The sequence below is a fragment of the Microcaecilia unicolor genome, chromosome 3 (genome assembly GCF_901765095.1).
Source record: "Microcaecilia unicolor chromosome 3, aMicUni1.1, whole genome shotgun sequence".
Lineage (NCBI taxonomy): Eukaryota > Metazoa > Chordata > Amphibia > Gymnophiona > Siphonopidae > Microcaecilia > Microcaecilia unicolor.
In genome coordinates, this window is record NC_044033.1 from 86,634,013 (window position 1) to 86,645,461 (window position 11,449).

Here is an 11,449-nt window from a genome sequence, read left to right on the forward strand (position 1 = left end):
TCAAGCAGGTATAAGGAAAACAAATTACTGCCAGTATTAGTAAGGGTAGGTCATATGGGATGAGCATTCACAACCGCACTGCTGCCATCTTGATATGGTATGTTATGTTACATCATGTCTTGTATTCTGCCACAACCTACTGAGTTCAGGGCAGATCACAACTGAGAAGCCAGACCAAAATGTCTGGGAATTACAATACAGGTAAATGATTTAATCTGCTACACAAGATACACTCAATACAAAAATCGCATGCAATTCAGTTAGTCAGAACTTGAGAACCCAAGACTGATTCTATGATAAAGTAGAGTCTTCAGGTTTTGAGAACCCAAGACTGATTCTATGATAAAGTAGAGTCTTCAGGTTTTTCTTAAAGTCAAATAATGTCTGCAAAATCTCAAAAGTTGAGGTAAATAATTCCAAATTGTAGCCATTTGATAATGTAATAATAAGAAAAAATGGTTAACTGATTTTAATTTGGTTGTATCTGGAAACCATAACAGAAACTGATTCCAGGTACTGTATTTAGGGGAAGTTCCTTGTAACAACACAACTAGGTCCATCATATAAAAAGGAGCATCACCAGATAAAATTTTAAATACCATTATGAATATGGGCCATAATTGGCAGCCAGTGTAACTTTAAATAGTAATTCCTAACAGTCCTATCTCAACAAACCAAAAACTAACCTGATGGCTGTATTTTGCATTATTTGTAATAATCAAACCAAGATAGTATAAGTGATTGAACAAAGAATCTAAATGTATCTCCTGAAAAATATTATTTAAGGCCCTGAATTTCATGAGAACAAAATAAGATTTCTTAATTATTGAAGAAACATTGATAATATGTTGTCCAATTCTACGCCAAGAATTTTTGAATGCAAATCTAAAGAGAATAGCTTCCTATCAATCGTAAAATTCTGCGTGTATCTTATATCGTTACTAGCTCCTATGCAAAGAAACTTGTGTCTTTTGTTTTTAAAAGTGATAAAACCTTGTTGTGAAATTGTTTTTCCCAAAGAGATCTTTGAATTTATGGCCCAGCTGTTTTTTCCAGATGTGTGTAAGGAAACACAAGAAAAGCAGAGGCTTTCTCTGCACCTTTGACCACAAATCCAGTAATATGGTGGAGAATATTTCTTGAGATATCCTTCTGAATAGTTAGGGTTTCAAAATTTTAGATATCTTTTCTTGAAAATAAGTTTTCCTTACAGCCTGATATAGATGACCTTAATAGTGGCTCCAGGTAATAGAGTGTTGACAATGTGGCAATAAGATTGTCTGCACTTCAGGATTTTCTTTTCTCATTTTTTTCTTTTATTTTTCTTTGATCCTGACACTTTTGTGGGCGTTAGAGGCGGTGATAGTCAACAGTCTACTTTATTATCAACACAGTTGGACTCCCAAGAGGCTAGATGATCAGGTTAAAGACTCATGTTGATTCTTTGGAAGGTTCCTGTTACGTCCCTCACCTGAATTGCGGTCCTCGTGGCCGATTCGCCGCCAAGCCGCATCCCGGCAGCGATAGCCGGCCATGCGGGCTGTCGGCGGCAGTCTTGTGGGGTCTGGTTCCAATGGTTGCTATGTCGCTGCGGCCATGGGTGTGGGTCCAGCTGATTGATTGAACGGCCATCGTGTGGTGGCCAGCCATGCGGTCTGGCGGCGTTCCGAAAGCCACGCCGATTTCCGATGCGGGTAGCTCGCTTGGCCTGGTTGCACAGGATTGGGCGCCTTTCTCGAGGTTCCACCTTTTCCCTTGCAGGCACCAATCTGGAGCGTTCTCTGCACCTGCCCGTGATTACTGCTGATGCGGGGACTACTTAAGGCCAGCAGTTCCCTGCACACCTTGCTTCGGCTTCTATGCTTATAGAGGTTTGGTGCTCATCTCGTGCGCTCCATTGCTTTACTTGCCTACTGTTACCTGACCCTTGGACTGGACCTGATACTTGTTGCTTTGCTGCCTGCCCTGACCCTTGAATTGGACCTGATACTTGTTGCTTTGCTGCCTGCCCTGATCTCTGGACTGTACCGGCTCAGCCTTTGAGTTTTCGCCCGCCTTGCTTCCAGCCTGGTCTGGGTGGCTCAACCCCGTCCGGTTCCCGAAGTCCTGGTGGCCACCTGCACCTGGGGGCTCAACCCCTGGGGGAACGGTGGTCGCTTCCCAGGTGAAGCTAGGGGTTGTCCGGCTGCCTGACCAAGCGCGGCGTCTCTACCCACCGTGCTCAGTCGGGGCACAAGAGCTCACTGCTCGAGTCACAACAGGACCATAACAGTTCCTTGGAATCTGCTTCTCAGTGTAGAGGGGCTTTGGTTAAAGATGTGAATTTATTTCATAACAAGATTGAAGCCCTAGAGAACATTTCTAAGAATTTGAATCTTCATTTGATTAATATTCTCAAAGTTAAAAATATCTCAGATAAGAAAATGTTTAAGAAGTATTTGGTGGAGGTTTTAAAAATCCCAGAGTCAGCTATTCAATCTGTTTCCAAAGTTTACTATTTACCAGTTAAAAAATCAGTGCAGCCAGAAACTCTGGAACCAAACCTACAGACTGGTTTAACAATTTTTCTGAAATCATCTGTTGAAAAACAAGCTTTTCCAAGCATGCTGATACTAGTGGCATTGACTTCTGATTTAGATAGAGATAAAATTATGAGACTGTTTTTTTCCTCAAAGAGAATTTCCCTTTTATGATTTGAAAATTTGAATTTATCCTGACGTGGCTAGATTCACGCAAAAGAAAAGACAACAGTTTTTCTTATTGCATCCTAAAGTACTTCAGATAAGAGCTACTTTCCTGTTGAAGTACCCTTGTAGATGTGTGGTCAAGTTTAAAGTATGAAATATGTATTCTTTGAGTCTTCACAATTGGCTTTTGTTCTTGCTGATAAGCTTCCTGTTGGGATATCTAGGGTGGGCTAGTGGGGTTTGGCTTTGTGTTCTGAGTTCCGTTATTATGCCCTGAATGAAGTGATTGACGGAAGGATTGGTGGTTAGTCCTCTTTTCCTTTCCCTTTTTTTTTTCTTAGAATACATTTTAGTTTATAGTATACTCCGCTTCCCCTATTGTAGTGGTGGACTTTCAGATGGGAAATAAAGGGGCCCTTCTACTAAGGTGCACTGAAAAATGGTCTGCGCTGGTGTAGGCGCATGTTTTGGACGTGCGCAGGTCCAATTTTCAGCGCGCCTGCAAAAAAGGCCTTTTTGTGGCCAAAAATGGATATGCGTCAAAATTAAAACCAGCACGCAATCATTTTCAGCATGAGACCTTACTGCCACCCATTGACTTAGCGGTAAGGTGTCACGTGTTAACCAGGTAGTAATCGTCAGCGCGCGTACACTGCTGATTACTGCCAGGTAAGCACCACGTGGTAGAAAATTTCTACCACGTGTTTTGGACACGTATCAAAAATGGAATTACCGCCCAGCAGGGACATAGCCAGACTTCGGCGGGAGGGGGGTCCAGAGCCCAAGGTGAGGTAGCACATTTTAGCCCCCCCCTGGCGCCGCCGCCGCCACCACCACCTTTGACCCCCCATGTCAACCCCCCCTCCCGCCGCCGCCAGCCCTCCCCCACCATCACCTTTGGGTACCTTTGCTGGTGGGTGTCCCCAACCCCCGCCAGCCGAAGTCCTCTCCTCTGGTGCAGCCGCGTTGCTGATCTGCAAGCAAGGCTTCTGTTTCTGTGAGTCTGATGTCCAGCGGGGGAGGGTTGGCAGCGGGAGGGGGGTCAAAAGGGTTGGCGACGTGGGGGCCAGGGCCAAATCTACGGGGTAGCTATGCCCCTGCCGCCCAGGGCACATGGTAGCCAGGGGGTAGGTCCAATTTTGATGTGCATTGTACACATGTAGGCTCCTACGCACATTAGTAAAAGGGCCCCTGGTTCTTTTTCTTTTCTTTGATTTATAAGGATGTTTCCTATAACATTGTGTGCTCATTCTCATGTTCTTTTCAAAATTTTATTTTGTATATATTTTTGAAATTTCACAAATAAAAAGTTAAAAAAGAGAAGGTGATAGTCATTAATGTTTTCATTTTCTTGATGATTTGTCTTTTTGTAAAATGTGCTGACTGTTCACCCTATTTTCTCTACAAGTGTTTTTGTTTGTGAGTTTTCTTGTAATTCCATAGAAAAATAAAATATAAAAAATTAGATAGCAAAATTCTACAGTAGGCCCTTCAGAGGTCAAAAATATTTTGGTTGAATCAAGACATATATATATAAATTGGTTATTAGAAGAAAGAACAAAGTTGTAAGTTGGGGAGGAATAGAGCAGGGGAACACATTAGAGACTGTCTAAAAAGGGTGAGATATACACAGAAAAAGATATGAGATGACAAAACCATATACATAAGGGTTACATAAGTACATAAGTATTGCCATACTGGGACAGACCGAAGGTCCATCAAGCCCAGCATCTTGTTTCCAACAGTGGCAAACCCAGGTCACAAGTACCTGGCAAGATCCCAAAACAGTACAATAATTTTAAGCTGCTTATCCTAGAAATAATGGTCTATGGACTTTTCCTTTAGGAAACCAGCCAAACCTTTTTAAAACCCCGCTAAGTTAACTGCTTTTACTACATTCTCTGGCAATGAATTCCAGAGTTTAATTACACATTGAGTGAAGAAATATTTCCTCTGATTTGTTTTAAATTTCCTAGTTTCTAGCTTCATTGTGTGCCCCCTACTCTTACTGTTTTTGGAAAGAGTAAACAAGCGATTCACGTCTACCCGTTCCACTCCACTCATTATTTTATAGACCTCTATCGTATCTCCCCTCAGCAGTCTTTTCTCCAAGCTGAAGAGTCCTAGCCACTTCAGCCTTTCCTCACAGGGATGTCGTCCCATCCCCTTTATCATTTTCGTTGCCCTTCTCTGTACCTTTTCTAATTGTAACATTCCTTACTAAAAAAAGAAAAAGACATGGGGGTCAGAAAACTGGAAGAATGAGGTCTGCAATGTGTGACCAGTTGGAGGTCTCAAGCTGCCCCTCAGTCATCTGAGTCAATACCTTTTAAGTAAAAAGCTGCTTCAATTCAGCAAATCCGATAATCCCTTGTAGTTCATGCATGTTTACTTGTACTTCATTGAACAAGGTGCCAAGTCTTGCCTGCTGCACTTGCCTCTATTATATCCCATAGCTGGGGAGCCAAACATGTAAGTTTGTTTTTCCAAGGTAAATCCCTTTTATAAGTATATTTACTAAACAGAATACTAAAATGTAATAACACAGCTAGGCTCTTATAATTCCAGATTAAAATTTCATGTAGTGTGATTACATACTAGACTATTTGCACCAGCCGCTCATGAAATGTGTGCAATAGGAAGCCTGTAAGAGTTCTTCCCTTGTCTGCAGCCCCATCCTTAGACCGTCAATGTGTTACAAGCTGAGACTAACAGATGTCTGTTGTATGGGCTGTTTTTAATGTGTACATTACTGACACGGCATTAAACTATTGTTAATATTATAAATTTAGTTTACTAATTTCTATGTATTACATTGACATGTGGTCATTTTACTATAGTCATGTTATTAACACAATGTAAGGGAAAGGGGACTTGATATACTGCCTTTCTGTGGTATTTTGCAACTACATTCAAAGTGGTTTACATATATTGCCCAGAGTCACAAGGAGCTGCAGTGGGAATTGAACTCAGTTCCCCAGAATCAGAGTCCAGTGCACTAACCACTAGGCTACTCCTCCACTAGCAATGTTCCATGTAGAAGCCTACCCTTGCAGATCAGCAATGCGGCCGCGCAGGCTTCTGTTTCTGTGAGTCTGACATCCTGCACGTACGTGCAGGATGTCAGACTCACAGAAACAGAAGCCTGCGCAGACGCATTGCTGATCTGCAGGGGCAGGCTTCTACATGGAATGTTGCTAGTGGAATAGCAACATTAACATTCCATGAAGAATCTCAAATAGTAGCAACAGAATCTCAACATTCCATCTAGAATCTCCAATAGTAGCAACATTCCATGTAGAATCTCAAATAGGGAAAGGGAAATTGGACTTGTTATACTGCCTTTCTGAGGTTTTTGCAACTACATTCAAAGCAGTTTACATATATTCAGGTGTTTATTTTGTACCAGGGGCAATGGAGGGTTAAGTGACTTGCCCAGAGTCATGAGGAGCTGCAGTGGGAATTGAACTCAGTTCCCCAGGCTCCAAGTCCGCTGCACTAGCCACTAGGCTACTCCTCCACTTGTTTATGTCAGGTTACATCTATTGCACACTGCCTTTGTTCAGTCTCTCCACAAAGGCAGCTAATACCCGGTGGAAGTGGTGGAGACAAAAACACTATCTGAATTCAAGAGAGCTTGGGACAAGTGCATAGGATCTGTAAGGGAGTGACAGAGTAAATGGCATGGATGGGCAGACAGGAAAGGCCATATGGTCTTTATCTGCCTACATTTTTCTAAGTTTAATAAATCTTAATAAATAACTAAGGTGCTCTTTTACTAAGCGGCAGTAAGCTCACTGCGGGCTTCCCGCTCGCCATTCCAGAACTGCTGCCAGGCTACCAGGCTAGCCCTAGCGTGCACTGTTTCTGGCATTACAAAAATATTTTTGTAGTGCTGGTGCTTACCTGGCAGTAATCAGGCAGCGCCGTGTGCTGTCCTGTTACCGCTGGGTTAGCGTGGGAGCCCTTACCGGTACCTCAATGGGTGGCAGTAAGTGCTCCCCCCAAAATGGCCGCACAATAAGTGGATCACTTACAACATGGCCATTTCTTTTGGGGGAAAAAAAAAGACAGCTAACACATGCCCCCTTTTACTGCAGCTTAGTAAAAGGACCCTTAAATAACCACACACAGAACCAGCACTGAACAAACCTAAAAATCATGCGACATTGGTTTGTTTTGAAAACTGGTTACCGTGTCCACGGGTACAAAACTGCCAGCATGCTTTGCACCAAGATGGACAAAAAAAAAATTCTTCCATAAGACTTTCCTAAAAACACAATGGGTGCAATTCTGTACATGGATGTTTCCATTTAGGTGCCCTGGTGTCACGTGGTGAGAGCCGATTCCATTATACAGTTCTAGTGTAAGTTGGTATCAGTGCCTTACATTTATATGTCTGCAATTACACCAATATAGTGGCTGAATACAGGAAGCCCATGGAGAAAGCAACCAGAAAACCAAAAGGCGGGAGACTATTTGTAACGGTTTTTGTTTCTACTTACTGAACCAACAGTTTCAAGACTCCTGAGGCAGGCAGTCTAAACCAAAATAGGGTGCCGAGTCGAGTCTTGTAACAGCAGCAAAAGAAGAGTCTTTTACACTGTAATAAGAAAGGATTATATTATAGGATATATGAATTAAAGCTCTGTTTTACACTTTTAAATCCCATTGTTTGCTGAGCCTTCTTCCGTCTCCCGCTTTTTTGGTTTTCTGCAGTTATACCAGCCATAGACCTGGCATAACTGCGATCAGGTAACTGCAGCAGAAATGTGAATAACTTAGTATTCTCTAAGCTGCACATACAAGTGGGAGCATTGGCCATGCTCCGTCGATGCTTATGTCCCCCTCCCTTGCTATACCATTTACGTGTGCTGTTACAGAAGAGCCCCTAGAGCACCATTATCATTTTTAGTCACATTTTTATGATTTATAGAAAAGGCTTACGTTTTTTTTTTTCTGAATAATTCCTTTTTTCCATTGCTGGTTGGAGCTACACCTGAGTGGATTAAAGAATATATTTATGGCCTCTATTCTTAGGTTTTTTACAAGTGTGCATGTGCAAAAGTGCTAGTGTTTTGTACATTATAAATATGCGTATCCAGTACAGAATTACCCTTATTTAATACAAGCAAAAAAGGCTCGTTTCTCAAAAAAAAAAAATGAAACCGGCGTAGCAAGGCTATCATCTAATGGCGATTATGTTTTTAAGTGAACCACGATTCTCCCCTCGCCTCCCATACCATCGATATCCAGCGATTCCCTTCTGCCCTGCCCTCCCAACCCATCCATGTCCAGCAATTCTCCCCTCCCCTCCACTCCATGGCCAGTGACTCTGTCCTTCCTGACAGTCACTACTAATCAATATTGGAGCTATAGGCAGTCAAAACAATCAACAATCATCTAAATGAAGACTCCTATATAATATATCTCGCGTCAAATGTATGTTTAAATTTATAGGGGAAAAGCCTCAATCCCGGCGTGCGCTCCTTGTGTTGTAAAACAACGTAAGGGAGCACCGCCCGATCATCACTGGCTAAAAAACCCCTGTTTAAGTAACCCACTTCTGTTTCCTATTTTTCAAAACAACTTAGATTGATGGTTACTTAGCTTCACTGCTGAAACTCTCTTAAGCAGTAAACCGGAACACAGTCGTCTGAACCCAATCCACGGCCCGACTCAGCCCAAGTTTCGCCTTCTTCCTCAGGGTCCGTGGGTCAATCAGCTGTGTCTATCGAAAAATATAACACATAAATCATATATTTGGCGCTCTTTAGTGCGAACAGTATCGCCTCCAACCTCAACTTCATGCTTCTTACTTCAATCGGCTTTTCGCTTTTCTCAATGTGAACTTTTCAAGATGGCGTCGATATTTATAATGGATGACATCAGACGCTATGTTTGGGCTCCGCCCATCTTCCTGCTGGGCGGGGCTAACTTCCGTAAAACTTCTCCCCCTCAGATCAAGTGTCTGTACCTCACACATTTACAACAGCCACTCTAAGACGGAACTGATCAAAAGAACTGACTCCATTCAATTCTAATGTTTAAACCGTCCGGTTGTAAAGAGTGTAGACGGTATATCCATCTCTGCTCCTGTTGTAGGAGGACCAATCTTCTGTCGCCTCCTTGTATATCCCACTTAATTTGTTGTAAGATGACACATTTAAGCGCGTCAAAAGTGTGATTAAATTCGATGCAATGCATGGCTAAAGGAGCGGTCTTCTTTTGTGTGTTAATGTTGCTCTTATGTTCTGTGAGTCTAATAGTGAATTTCCGTGATGTTTGTCCCACATACACTTTCTGGCAAGGGCATACGATGGCATAAACCACCCATTCTGAGCTACATGTAGTATTTTGATGAAGGATGTGAAGTTTCTTCGTCCTCGGATCTATAAACCCCTTCGTGTTAATCATTATATCACACATGTTGCATTGTCCACAACTTCTATGTCCCACTATCTGGGAATCTGATATGTAAGGTTTTCTAAGAATGGCCGGTGCCAGAATCTCTTTAAGGTTCCTGCCTCGGCTATACGCCAGTCTCAAATTAGTGTTCTGTAGTTCTGGCAGAGTCTGAATTATATGCCAGTTTTTCTTCAATATCTTAGAAAACTGGGTTGCTTCACTTGTGTATTTCAATACACAGGTGACATTATCTTTTCCCTCATCTATCTCTTTTTGTCTGGGAAGGAGAAGATATTCACGGTTGTTGTATTTCGCTCTTCTGTATGCACTCTTAATTACCTTCATTGGATAACCTCTCTCATGTAAACGTCTCCTTAGAATTTTCGATTTCTCTTTAAATTCTATCTCACTGGAACATATGCGTCTGTAACGTAGAAACTGGGATATAGGTAAGCTGTCTTTCAGTTTCTGCGGATGACAGCTGCTATACTCTAAAAATGTATTTCTGTCAGTTGATTTGCGAAACACTGTAGTCTCCAGTTTCTTGTTATTCTTAGTAATTAATACGTCAAGAAAAGACATACTGTAAAGATCTTGTTCATATGTAAAGCGCAGTGTAGGATGACAAGCATTCAAGCATTCTAGCGCCTTCTTCAGTTCTGGTTCAGTTCCTGACAGTCAGCCAGCCAAAGAACCTGAGGTACAAATTATTATATGGGGAAAGGGAAATGGGACTTGATATACTGCCTTTCTGAGGTTTTTGCAACTACATTCAAAGCAGTTTACATATATTCAGATACTTATTTTGTACCAGGGGCAATGGGGGGGGGGGGGGGGGGGGGTTAAGTGACTTGCCCAGAGTCACAAGGAGCTGCAGTGGAAATCGAACTCAGTTCCCCAAGATCAAAGTCCACTGCACTAATCACTAAGCGGCTGCTCCACTCATATAGATGTGCAATCACCACTTCAGAGGAAAGGACAATTCCAATATATCTTTTTTCGTCCCTTTGGAGCACGCTGTGGAGAAGCGTGGAATCTCGCCTGTATCTGAGTCCAATTACACAAGGAAACTACAGTTCAAGCATCCTACTTCTGTCCCATGACTGCATTATGAAAAAATGGAAGAGATCTTTTTCCTGTTCACACAAAGCACAATTTGGCTCCATGAACAATACATCATAAGCTATTTCAAAGCCCATCTGGAAAACATATTCAGATGTCAACAAATAACATGTGATATTAGTTTCATATGGGTTTCTTGTCATTACGTGTAGTGTATTTGCATTTCTTGAAGACTACTTAAAATGTAAGACCAAATGGTACAATGCATGTACTTTAGGAAATCAGATAAAGAAAGTTCCCTTAAATAATAGAAGAAACATGACTACAGATAACAGCCAAATGGCCCATCCAGTCTGCCCATCCACTACAATCACTATCTCTTCCTTTCCCTAAGAGATCCCACATGCCTGTCCCACACTTTCTCAAATTCAGGCACAGTCCTTGTCTCCACCACCTCCACTGGGAGGCGGTTCCACACATCCACCACCGAATAGTTCAGCACTTGTAAAAGTAGGGCCATTTGTATTGTCTGTCTTTATTCTCCTTCCTTCTGTGCTGGCTCAAGGAGTTGTAGCACTGAGCCAACTTTTGCTCTGATGTTCCCATCATCTGCATTGGCACCTCCCTGTCCCTGCTGCAATTGGCGCAATCCCCACCCCACCTCCCCTAAAAGCATTGCCTCCACCTGCTGTTTCACAATGGTGAGAGAATGTCGCTTTGCTCTCAGTGCTATGCTCTCCCCCATGCTTGGCCACTGGCACCATCCCAGGTTTAAACTTGGTGGCCATGCAGAGATGAAAGCACAGTGGTGACAGTAAACCACACTGTTGCTGTTGTAGAGGCTGAGCCGGTGAGGCAGGTTTTTGGCACCCTGAGCCAATGCTTCTCCTAGCTCATGCCTCCCCCCCCCCCCCTCCAATATAAAGTATGCTGCGTTTCTACATTTCTTATGATAACAATAAAGCACAATGATGGTTAAGTGATAAATAATAAACAGAACATAGGTAGACTACTTCACAAACCTGAAATAGCTCTAAGCTATTTCTCTGCAGAAGGTTTTACATTTGTAAATCAGTGAACATATCCAGCTATTTCTGCCAATTCTGAAAGGGCAAACTTTCAGCTGCAAGGAAAACTAAGAGGGATATTTCGAAATGGCTACTTGCTCAGGAACCACAAAACTAAAATTACTTCAACCATATTTAATAACGTAATATAGGATTTGATAGCAGATAACATCAATCACTTTTGCTTTACTTTCTTGTGTCTACTATCCAAAAGTGAGCTTGTGT